The 12812-nt window shown below is 41.0% G+C and overlaps 1 protein-coding gene across 3 annotated transcripts in view; it reads left to right on the top strand.

The window, feature by feature from the left end:
- Positions 1 to 8: 8 nt before the first annotated feature.
- ASB3 (ankyrin repeat and SOCS box containing 3) overlaps positions 9 to 12812 on the top strand; it is a 140940-nt gene continuing 128136 nt past the window's right edge. For 2 of the 3 annotated variants that reach the window (XM_032778367.2, XM_032778370.2), the window contains exon 1: positions 954 to 1026. The gene's annotated coding sequence lies outside the window, so the exon portion shown is untranslated. Of the gene's footprint in view, positions 75 to 953; positions 1027 to 12812 lie in introns of those variants that run through there. The other variant, XM_032778369.2, reaches the window with a different exon arrangement.

Here is a 12812-nt window from a genome sequence, read left to right on the forward strand (position 1 = left end):
GCACATCCACATCCGGGTCACGAAGACCGCCGAGCAGACCCCCGCTTCCGGAGCGAGGTCGCCAGTCAAACACGGTAAGGGGAGTCGGGGGGTGTCCTATTGCGCTCTAGAGTTTCTGGTGGTATCGAGCCGGTTCCTGGGCTCCGGTTCCCCAGGCCTGGCTGGGAGTCTCCCTCTGGAGATAACCGTACTGCTCGGGCCCCGGTGCTCGGCGCTGTACAGAAATGTACCCGCAGCCGGGCCCGTTCGCAGGACGCCGAGACAAACAGCGCCTGGTGGGGCGGTCCCGAGAGGCGGCCTCGCGGTGGCCATGCGCAGGGAGGGAGCGCGCTCTTCGCGGGTTGCGTTTGATTTGCAGCTAGAGGGCTGTGGTCGGGTGCGCGGGATGGCCCTGAACTCGCTGCCTGCCCTGGGTCCGTCTTGCGGCGGCCCGAAGGATAACGCTCTACGGAGCCGCCAGCAGCGGCCAAGTCGGGGGTCGGGCTTTCAGCGTGGCTCATTATCACATTCCCCTGGTTATGTTCAGAAATACTGTTCTGCCTCTGGGTCTTCATGTGACCAAGTTCTCCTCTGCTGGCTGAGGAGGGCTGACAAGCGGACGGTGCGGGCACCAGGGTGCAGACAGATCGTCTCTAGTCGGTCTGTCAGCGGCCCTCCTATTGCAAGTGTAACTTCTCTGGCGCGCACACGCAGATAGTGAGAGTTGGTCCTTAGTCTGGAAGATGCTGCGTGTCCTCATCTCCACTGAAGTCAGTGGGAGTCCAGGGCTCTCAGCACCTCACAGGAGTGGTTCCAGAGTTTGTTCTGATGTATGTGGCTGGGGGTGGGTGGAGAGTGGAAACTTTCTTTGTGCTTGCTGGCGATTTTCAGTTCTTCATAGAAGCCTTATGTTAAGCAAAGGGAGTAAAATAAAATAACTTGGACTTTTTTTTTTTTGGTGCCCATTGTTACATGTAATCCCCAGGGGCTCTCTGGCTGTGGAAATGACATGTGTTCACTAATGAAGACTAGATAAGTGTCAAACAGGTAGCTACTCTGTTTTACTTAAGCAGCCAACGGGACAGTAGAGGTTGTTTTTAAGCCCTGTGCTGAAAAATGGACTCTTGGTGGAACTATTCTTTTATTAGAATACTCTCAAGCTAGTGGGGTCTGCCTTTGTTCCCTGGCTGCTAGCTCAATAAGAATGTTTAATCATAATGTTAGTAACAGTGGTTAATGACCAAACAGTGAGCCTTATCCAGAGTGTTACATGAATGTAAAGCTGATGTGTGATCAGAATATTAATTGTTTTACTTCTGATTTACATCAGCATGATATCAAAATCAGGTGTTCAGATGCTATTGTGGTGGGGGCTATATAAATACATAGTAAAGTATTAAATTATATTATTCTGCAGGGGGAAAAGTATGTTCTATTGAGTATTTAAATATTATATGGTAAATATCATCTGTTAAGTTTACATTATTGTTTACATCTAAAAGTTTAAAAGAGATTTTCTGAGATCTGTGCTGTTTTTAATTAAATAGATTTTATCATGTCATGTTTTTACAAATTTGTGCAGTAGAACTACATTTCTTTAAAAAACTAGAATTGAAATATTTATTGGTGTGCACCCAACACCTCAAATAAACACATTAAGGAGTACCTGGCATGCTTCTAATTAATTGCACACTTGCTCTTCCTCTGCCCCTTTTCTGCAATATGATATGTGAACTTTTTCTGTACTTCCTATTTGATGCAACATCATAGCATGTATTGTACTGGTCATTTCATACCTGCCATTGAAGAGTGATGGAGACTGAAGCCTGTGTGCATTGTTGATTATTCTCTCCCCCTTCCTCCTCCCACACAGCCGCATCCACCCAGCCAGCCACCCACATTGCAAGTTGCTTTTTAATTCAGTTAAAATAGTTTGGAGGGGGGGAGGGGAAGAAAGAAGGTGTTTTATGTTCTTTCTTTAGGTAGACTCTGGTCTCCAATACTATTCAGTAATGGATCTGATGTTGCAAGCAGAATTTCAGTGTTATAAGCACTTCCACTGAGGGCCAGTGTATGCCTTGCTTTAGCATTCTGTTCTATCTCTGCTCAGTTTGATACTGAGAGTTAATCTGTATCTTCATTTTCTGTTACACTGTTGTTAGTACTAAATATTATAGTATCACCCAGAGGCTCCACTCAGGATAGGGGCCCTGTTGTCTTAGACATTAGATAAGAGAGAATCTTTGCCCTAGAGGTCTTACAGTTTAAACGAAACAGAACAAGTGGAGCATAAGTTCTAGGGATATAACATGCAAGTAAACGAATGTGATGAAGAATTGGCAGAATTTCGTTAGATATACTTTCTAAAAATAGCTTTAATTGGAAATAGAAGCAGGGTGAGGAATGACAGGAGTGAAGAAGCTGGAAGATTAAGGGAGTAGGAAAAGGAAAGAAGGAGAAGAGAGTCAGATCTCATCATATGCCTGGAAGGAGTCATGGCAGTGATGAGCCTTAAAGAGGGTAAAGTGTGGTAGCTTTATGGCTTATAATATACTCTTCCCCTGCATAAGAGGTGGCATGGGAGAAAGTACAAAGGTGTTCTCCACCAACCAGTTAGCTTTTCCTATTAAAGACTGGGAACGTTGGAGCAAAGTCAAAAGTAGATTTTTCAATAAGTTGTTGGAACAACTAGGTAAGGTAGGACTAAAGCCTGGTCTACACTTAAGATTTACAATATAACTATTTTGATTAGGGGTGTGTCTTTTTTACCGAAATATCTATACCTGAAAAAGCTCTAGTGTGGATGCAATTATGCTATTATATAGGTGATTTATACTGGTATATTTTATTCCTTTCCATACAGGAATAGCATTTATGCATACTCTCTATCTCTCTAGCAACTTTTTACTGATATAACTGCATCCACACTAAGGAGGTTGTACTGCTTTAACTATACTGATGTACTTTTTAGTGTAGGCAAGCCCTAGGTTATGAAAGGCCTTAAAAGTACAGAAAAGAAGGCTGTGTTTGATGTGGAAGTGAAGGGGAAGTAAGGGGAAGGATCTAAAGAGAGGCTGATGTCAGGTTGAGGAGCGAGGAAGACTATCTTAGGAGCAGATTTTGAGTGGACTTGAGGGGAGTCAGGCCCAAAGGGGAAGAGGTTATAGTAGTTTGGTTGCAAAATGACGGGAATTTGAATCAGAATTTTAGCTGTGCAGAGAGAGGGGAAAGGCCAGGTCTTAAAGATGCTGTGTAGAAAGAAGCAGCAACATTTAGATACGTCCTGAATGTGTTGGTTTAGAGAGAGAGAGAGTTGAGGCAAAGGTATCGTTCAGGTTATGGTCCTGAGCAACTAGAATGATGATGATGATTTCCACAGTGTTAAAGGAGAGGGAGAAAGGATGGTGGAAGGTGGCTGTTTTGGCTTGGTGGTTTTCCCTGATGCGCTGTATATGAATGACGAGGTATGAAGATAAAATACTAGAGTGAATAGAGGAAGATGAGCTAGAAAGGTAGACTGGTGAGTCACTTCTATAAGATGATAGTCAAAGCTTTGCTTGTAGAAGAGGAGGTAGCCAAGGACAGAGCCTTGGGGAATTCCTATAGAGAGGGGGAAAGAGGAAGACAACAGCCCACTAAATGAAACACATCACAGCCAGTTGCTGTGAAGGTGATTAATGACATATGCAGAGGATTATTGGGCAAAGGTCAACATGGTTTCTGTAAGGGGAAATCATGTCTTACTAATCTATTAGAGTTCTTAGAAGGGGTCAGCAAATATATGGACAGAGGGGATCCAGAGACATAGTGTACTTAGATTTTCAGAAAGCCTTTGAAAAGGTCCCTCACCAAAGGCTCTTACGTAAATTAAGTTCTTATGGGATAAGAGAGAAAATCCTTTCATGGATTGAGAACTGGTTTAAAAGACAGGGTAGGAATAAATGGTAAATTTTCAGAATGGAGAGGGGTAACTAGTGATGTTCCCCAAGGGTCAGCCCTAGGACCAATCCTATTCAACTTATTCATAAATGATCTGGAGAAAGGGGTAAAAAATGAGGTGGCAAAGTTTGCAGATGATACTAAACTGCTTAAGATAGTTAAGACCAAAGCAGACTGTGAAGAACTTCCAAAAGATCTCACACAACTGGACAACAGAATGGCAAATGAAATTTAATGTGGATAAATTTAAAGTAATGCACATTGGGGGAAAAATAACCCCAGCTAAACATAAAATATGATGGGGGGGGGGCTAATTTAGCTACAATAATCAAAAAAAAGATTTTGGAGTCATTCGGGATAGTCTCTGAAGATGTCCATGCAGTGTGCAGCGGCAAGTCAAAAAAAGCAAACAGGAGCTAGAGAATCATTTAACAAAAGGGAGATGAGAATAGCAGCGAGAATATCTTATTGCCCTGTGATACTCAACCAGTGGGGTACAGGAATTCTAGTAGAGGACATAATATAAGTCCACGGCATGAGTGTTTTACTAGTTCCCTGAGCTGACAGGCAGGGGCTGCACTAGAGTAATGAGGAAACCTTGCTAGAACCAATTTAAGGCAGACAGGCTGATTTAGGACACCTGCAGCCAATCAAGGCAGGCTAATCAGAGCAACTCGGAGGTTTAAAAGGAGCCTTGCTCCAGTCAGGCAAGAGGAGCGGACAGTGCATATGAGAGGCTGGGAGCAGGGTGCAGGAGCTGAGTAGGAGGGGTGTGCGCTGGAGGCACTAGGGAAGTCAAGCATGTAATCAGACACCAGAGAAGGTACTGTGCGTGAGGATAAGCAAGGTGTTTGGAGAGACCATGGAGAAGTAGTCCAGGGAGTGGTAGTTGCATGCAGCTGTACAGGAGGCACTATAGATAGCTGAATCATAGGGCCCTGGGGCTGAACCTCGGAGTTAGAGGGCGGGCCCTGCGGTTCCCCTTAACTTCCCAACTACTGAATCCAGACACAGGAGTTGGACCCAGACACGTGGGGAAGATTACTGAGGTGAGCAAATCTGCCAAATAAGCACTAACCCACCAAAGTAGAGGACGGACTTTGTCAACACTTCTATAAATCAGATGGTACCCCACATCTTGACATACTTGTACAATGTGGTCTCCTCAATCTAAAAAAGATATATACTTGCGCATTAGAAAAGTTCAGAGAAGGGCAACTAAAATGCTGGGGTTTGGAACAGATCCCATATGAGGAGAGATTAAAGAGTTAGGAACTTTCAGCTTGGAAAGAGGATATAAGGGGAAATATGATAGAGAGGTATTAAAACCTGGAGTGATGTGGAGAAAGTGAATAAGGAAAAGTTACTTGTATCAATAATAGTAATAACGTAGGGCTACAAAATGAAATTAATGGGTCAGACAGGTTTAAAACAAATAAAAGGAATTCTTCACTACGCACACATGCAACTTGTGAACTCCTTGCCTGAGGAGGTTAGAAGGTAGGACTAGAACAGGTTAAAAGATTAATTGGAATAAATTCTGGTGGATTAAGTCCATTCATGGCTTTTTAGGCAGTGATGGAGTTAAGGGTTGGCACCCTAGCCTTTGTTTGTCTAAGAGTGGTGATGGACGCAGGAGGATGACAACTTGTTCATTACCTGTAAGGTTCATCCCCTCTGGGGCACGTGGCATCGGCCACTGTCAGCAAACAGTTATACTGGGACTGACCTTTGGTCTGACCGCATACGGCCTTCGCTTAGTGTTCTTTATGATTGTGACCTTAGGTGAGAGGAATCGGAGATAAGCAAGCGGAAAGATACACTTTAAAAGGTTTTTCATGGAAAGTTGCTAGTAGTAGTAGAGAGAGGGCAGAAAAAAAATCAAAGGAGGATGGCCTCATTTAGCTCTAACGTATGGAACCCTTTTTTTGGTATTTCAAAAATAACTTTTTAAAAAATAATACCTCCTCCTTCTACAAAGGCTGTTGTCACAGCTGCCCAGTACTAGGCCGACGATAGTACTCTAAAATACCACCGACACAGACTAGGATCATGAGCATATGAGGTGTTGTTCTGCCTGCTACGCTCGCAGCCTTCTGAATTTTATGTTTCCCTCACTACTGTTTTCATGTAAAGCTGTGAGCAAGACAATTCAGATTCCGTTTCCTAATTTTGATTTTGTGTGTGTGAGAAAACCTGGGCAGCAAGAGATAGGACATTATTGAGGTTATCCATTTAAACTATTCTGATAGCTGTCCATGAATACTCGTGATTACTCTTTTTAGTGCTAATGCCACCTAGACAGCTGTCGTTGAACTGTACTTAGCTACAATAATCTATTACAGAACTTCTGATGTTATGTTGTATGAAAGGAACCCGTCATACAGCCAATTTCACTGAGCTATCGTATTCTTCTGTCAGCAATGCTGTCTTATAACACGTAGTGTCTAACGTCTCTATCTTTCTCATGAGCGAAGGTGTATGGGTAAGTGCCAAAGGTGAGAGCTAACGGTAATATATCACCTAAGGAAGGAACCATGACGGCAAATCAGCGAACCGTTTTTTCAAGCTTCTAGAGAGCGTGAAATGTGTTGGCTCTGTGTCTTTGTGTCTGTACTCTCAGCTTAATGAGCAGGGGATCTTTCATTATTCTTCAAGCTCTTCTATCTGAGTCTTTCCACAGTGTTGTAATGCTAACAGGTATTAGATCACCTAATAGGCTTGTATTGTTTTTTTTGTAGACTGTGTGCTGTGATTTTAGTATTTGTTTTGACAATCAGGTTGTTTAATTGCATAGTTTCTCTTTCTAAGGCGATCTATGTGAATTCATAACTTCTGAATGAATCAGTAGTCCACTTAACACGCAGACATATGTTTATGTCGTTTTTCTTTCTTTTTATATAAAGCTCTCTTTTTAGACCTGTTGCCAAATTTTCTCTGGTAGGCGTAAAAGCGGCGAAGGGAAATCGGTTGGATGAACTGGGAGGTGGGGGCTTATTGTTGCTCCATGTATTTTAACATAGATAGGAGTGTAGGGTCAGAAGTAACCCTGGAGGGAAGACCTGGGGAGGAGCGAGAGCGATAAGGGTGGAGGAAGCGACTGAGCGTTATGTATTCAGTTTGTACTGTCCTTACAGGATACACGAGGGCCCTGGAGAAGCTGAGAGTAAGAGGGGTCCCGCTATTTCAGCTTGTGGCTAGCATCTCAGCAGCTGATCTGGCCCCAGAGAAGGTTTGGGAGACCCAGAGAGACCACCTGGAAATCAGCTATGGCCGTTTGTACGGCACTACGATATCAGATCTAGCTGTAATTAAGCTTAGAGCGGTTTCTTGCTAGCTTTCAGTTTATGAACGCTAAGTTCAAATCTGAGTAGGAGCACGACATAGGTAGTTGATGGAGATTCTTTCCCAACCTGGGGCAATGACAAGCTGGTTGAGGCGCTGTGATTTCACCATAAGCTCTCACTTAATATCATATTGTAACAGCAGCAACGTAAATGACCAAGGCCCAATTTTCTCTGAGCATATAAACATTGTTTTTGTGCAAGTCACTAGGAATTATTGAGGGACATGCAGATAATGTTCTATCTGATTCTCCCAGCTCTGCTGGCTGAAAATTCACAGGTCCGCAAGACTGGCTCTTGCACATTCCCGAGCTAAAGTTTTTTAGCTCACTTACCTACACATTGTGATGTAAATCGCTTCCAATTCGTCAAGATTCAGTGAATCTTATTCTTGGTGTGGAGTGATCCCATGCAACTCTGACAGTTTGTCACAGGAGTGTGCTGATGTTAGATCTTCTCTTGTAATATATTCAGCAAGATTCTTTCTTTTAAAAAAGAGGTGTTTGTATTTGTGAGTGACTAAAAAAAATAAAGAAACTGGGTAGATTTGACCTTTAACGATCTGATCAGTGTCTTGTGCACATGTCCTGCACAACTCATTTACACACGTGCAAAATAAGTGCGAAAATGTTTCCACATGACACGTTGTCAAATTTTACGCTCATTCGTAGTCAGAGTCTGGTCTAAACTGGAAGTTATACTGGTATAGATATTTCAGATACAGTGTGAATTTTTACAAAACAATAGTTATAGTTGGGTACAAATCCTAGTATGGACTACAGTTAAACGATATAAAGGTCTTATAACAATATTAGCTGTATTTTTCCCTTTCCACATGAAAAATAAGAGTATATTACACATCACATTTATCTCAGTATAACTGCATTCACTTCACCCACTTTAACTACATCTATATAGTTAGAGTTGTACAGCTTTTGTGTTAAGTGAGCAACGTAGTCTTCAGAGAACTAAACTCAACTTGAATTTGAGTGAGAGTAACTGAAAGAACACAGCATAAGAACCTCAAATTAGGAAGGGTCACTGTGTTAGATGGAAGATGCCAGCGTAAACAGTTAACCAAATTATAGTATCTGACAATAAAGGAAGATGGAAAAAAGGCAGAGAAGTCCAGTCTGAGTCCTAAATTAGAAATATGTCTAGAGAAGAGATAAATTAACAAATATAATTGTTTTGTAGCACTCACTTCTTTGAGAGGAAAGAAAGAATGCAGTTTGAGTGTGTGTCTTTTCATAAATGGGATTTAGATATGACTGGGAAATTTTCTAAGTGAAGTTGAAAAACTTATTAAAAAAATTTGCATAATGTTCAGGGTTACATTTTCTTAAAAACCTGAAAAGTCTGCAGACAAAAAATCGCATGCGCATGCTTCTTTCCGACAACGGATTTGCAAATTCCTTGCTCAATTGTTACTCGACATTCTTTAGCATAATTCTGTGTACATTTTACATGAGGACTTCTACTTGTTTTGAAATATTTGTCCGCAGTCCGTTCATTACAGTCACTTTGTATAACAGAAATGTGTTTTTGTTTGTTTTGGATTTATAGAGATTTGCCAATTTAAAAGTAAGTCAGGAAATCAATTACTGTGTCACCATTTCAAGGCTGCTAAAGATTTTGAACGTCCCAGGTTCTTACAACCTGTATCCTAAAGCTGTTGTGGCTCCTGTTCTGTTCATAAATTCTGAGACCTTGAGCACTGTGAGTGGAATCATAGAATACAGAGTGAACGGGACCGAAGGTCATCTGGTTGAACCCCTTGCTCAAAAGCAAGACCAATCCCAACAGGATTTTTGCCCTATAATCCTAATGTGCCCCTCAGCAATTGAGTCTCACGCCCTGGGTTTAGCAGGCGCAGTGCCCAACCACCTGAGCTATCCCTCCCGTTCCATGCGAAGCATACATCTACCATCATCGACAAAACAAAACATTAGGCAACGGTTCTGTGGGGAGCTGCTGCATTAATTTCGCAGCCTCCTCTTGCCTCTTGCTTTGTTAAATGGAGCTTAGACCCAGACACTGGCTTAGTCAGTTTTTTCACCAGAGTTTTAAGAAAGGACTGATGGAATTGGAAGGGCATGCAGATCTGATTATAAACGATGATTAATGTTTGTACTGAATGACAGTGTTATCAGACTATTGTGCTGGAGGACAGCATGACATGAAATGATTTGGGGCGATAATGCTCTAGCTTTAAACAAAGTAATATTATGAACTACAGATGTCTTTACTCCACAAAGACAGTAAATTGTAAGAGAAGGATATCATTATCCTTTCATATTTCAGATTTAAATCTATTTCAAACACTAATACATTGCAAGGAGGCAACCTATTTGTTAGGATTTGAATTGTACGTCTGTAGGAATCGATAGTCAGGAGTGCCACCTTTTAAGATTTTTACACCAACAGTGTCTACTAGTTGAAGTGGTACAATCTCTCAACTCTCAGAGCTCGTAAGTTCTATGTTCTATGAGAAAAATGTGTTTGAGTATGCTAATTCATTGCTTCGTCATATTCTACATTTATCAGTGCTGTAAAAGATGATTGAACACACATTCTTCTTATGGTCAAAACTAGACTGTTAGGTCAACCCTGCCTAAAATAAGACAATTCACAGATTTGTCAGCTTCTAGTTAGTGCCTTATGTACGCTTACATAAAGAAAATCAGGGAATAAAAATGAGAATATGGGAAAGAGTTTGAGGAAAGGGTACATGGCACTGAAGTCTTTTTATAAAAACAATTCTCCCCCCACTTATTAAAAACGATTGCTGTTTTCCAAATTTTTCTTCTTTCTGCCCTTAAAAAGTTGGATCTTCCCAACTTACAGTAATTGCCTCTGCAATAATGACCTTAAAGCCTAAATGAGGATAACTGAAGTCTCGGGGGGTGTGTGTGTGTGGTGTGTGTAAAGAATTTTATGGGCAACTTTGATTGGCCCCTTCATTTATGTCCTTTGGGGTATTCCTCCTCATCCTCGCCACAAATAGCCCTGTCCTTGGTCCATCTCTTCTCCTCCACATCTTGTTTGTTGTTTAAGCTCGATCGAAAAACAAATCAACTACTATTTCGTGCAGAATACTTGCAGATCGAAACTATCTACCTGCGCCAGACTGTGGCAGCTCTGTCAAAGCTAAAGTTCAGCCTATCTCTCTACATCAAATCTTTGGATGTGTACTTTAGTTCAAGCTCAATGTGGCTAAAACTGAGAGCTTATCTCTCCCCGCTCAAAGCCCATTCCTGGACAACAACACCATCCTCCTGTCACTAGCCGTAACCTGGGGTTTCTCTTTGACAGGACTTCTCCTAGGTCCTCCACCCAGCTGATGTCCAAGTTTTGCAGATTCTTCTGCATAACCTCATCTTAAGATACGGGCCATTTCTGTCCATCACATGCAGCTAAAATTCTTGTCTGGCTCTCATCTTGAACGCCTCAATTACTGCTACGTACTTTTGTCTGGCCTTGACAATGCAAATCTTGCCCCCACTCACATCCATTCAAATGGCTCTGCACTCTTCTACTTGAACTAATCACCTCTCTTTTGCATCGCTGCCACTGCACTTCCTGACCCTCTCTCTATTGCATCAAACTATACATTTATATGTTGTAGTTCAGGCCCTTCCAGCCTAGCCTATCCCTCTCTCATTTAGTAATTAAGAAACTTGACTTCGCTACAATGCCCAAGATGATAACTCCATTGCCCCTTGTTAAATTCAAAAACCAAGCACTTCATGTTTCTCTGTGCGCCCCCGTGTGGGAGGAATGCCCCTACAAACATCTTGTAAGTCACTGCATTGTTCTCCTTCAAACCTGTCCTTTAACATCTTTGCCATGATGCCATACAAAAAATTGACATGCTTAGGCCACTGGTGTTTGGAGACTATAGGTTATCATACCAACAAGTATTTATCAACACTGTTTTCCTTGTAGTGTCATCCGTTTGTCTCTTTCTGCTTCACTGACTGGACTCCTAGGTGCTATGATAATACGAAATTAGTAATAATAATAATAATGGTCTTATAAATAATTCCACTATCCTCAAAGGGCTGTGTGTTGTACTGTGTGTGGAAGGCAATATGACTTGAGTAAATGAAAAGAAACCTAATGAACTTCACTGTCTGCTTCAGTTATCTGCCACGTCTAGCTTTTATCTGCTGTGTTCCTTTCATCTGCAGGAAAATGTGAGGCAGGAAGAAGTTGAAAGAGAAAGCAATAAATGAATTTGTACTTAGGGAAGGATAAAAGAATTCATAAATGAAGATCCTTCTACTTTTTCATATTTTCCTCATAACAAGCATGGGCAAGTTTACAAGTAAATTGGAGGCAAAAGTTTCTGTTTTCGGTTACAGTAGACACCAGCAAAGGTAGATGTGAGGCACCTCTGTTAAAAGTTAGTAGAGCATGAGAAGATGGAAAATATAATATTGGCAGTTTAGGTTAAGAATTTAGATTGCATAGTCCATCTAGTGCTGTAAGTTTACATTTTAATAATCTGTCTTATATATCCGGTGAGCATTTTTAATGATCACATGTTACAGAATTCAGGAATAGAAAAAGGCTTACCCTTAATAACACGCTGTCCTTCTAACTTTACTTCACTTTGCAGCACAAATAAAGGTGAGTTCTGTTGTCATTGCAATCCGTCTCATCTGAATTTTATTACCAAAATAACTTAAATTTAATATAACTCATTTTATTGTAGAGCTCACCCACATACAACACTAGGGGATGGTCTTGCCAATAGCAGGGCAAAGCTCCTTTACAAAGGACCATGCACCATCAGATAAGACTGTGTTCTACACAAACTGCATAGTATTTTTTTAATCAGTTTTCACAGGGACCATTTGGATTTGACCTGTGGTGCTAAGGAGTCCAAAATCTAAACATTAGACCTTTGATGCGTCCCTCATGTCATTGTTTTGAAAGGAGTTTAGAGTAGATAGTGATTTTTGTAATACAAAACATATTAGCTAGGATTAAAACTCTAACTTGTCACAAAAAATTAGACACATACATTAACCAAAAGGAAAAATAATCAAAGCACATAATACTACAGAAATATGTATAAAATGGCTTGTAGTAAGAACTGCTCTGATACAATATTCAGCTCCATGTAATGGACCTTGTTTTGAAAACAGTCATGAGGCAATAGCCATTGAGTATGTCTTCTCCTAAATGTATAGGTTCTAACTCCTTATGCAGCAAAGGGAAAAGAGACCTTTAACCCGAATGCTTTAAACTACTATGTTGACATTGTAGTTTTTTCTGATGGTTTCTTGAAATCATAATAATACTAACTCTTACGTGGCACTGTATAATCAGCATAATTCACATGCTTTACAAAAGGAATGAAAGTATGCAATAACAAGGCATTTATGTCATAATATTCAGGTATTTGAAAATGTCCTCAATGAGTGAGTCTGTTCAGTACAAAAGTAAAATTTAAATGAAAATCTTCTCAACACCATTAAATAAAATATCGATGGCATTTTATTGTACTAAAGTTATATGCACAAAATTGGATATGTACAT

Source organism: Chelonoidis abingdonii, chromosome 3, assembly GCF_003597395.2.
Source record: "Chelonoidis abingdonii isolate Lonesome George chromosome 3, CheloAbing_2.0, whole genome shotgun sequence".
Classification (NCBI taxonomy): Eukaryota; Metazoa; Chordata; order Testudines; family Testudinidae; genus Chelonoidis; species Chelonoidis abingdonii.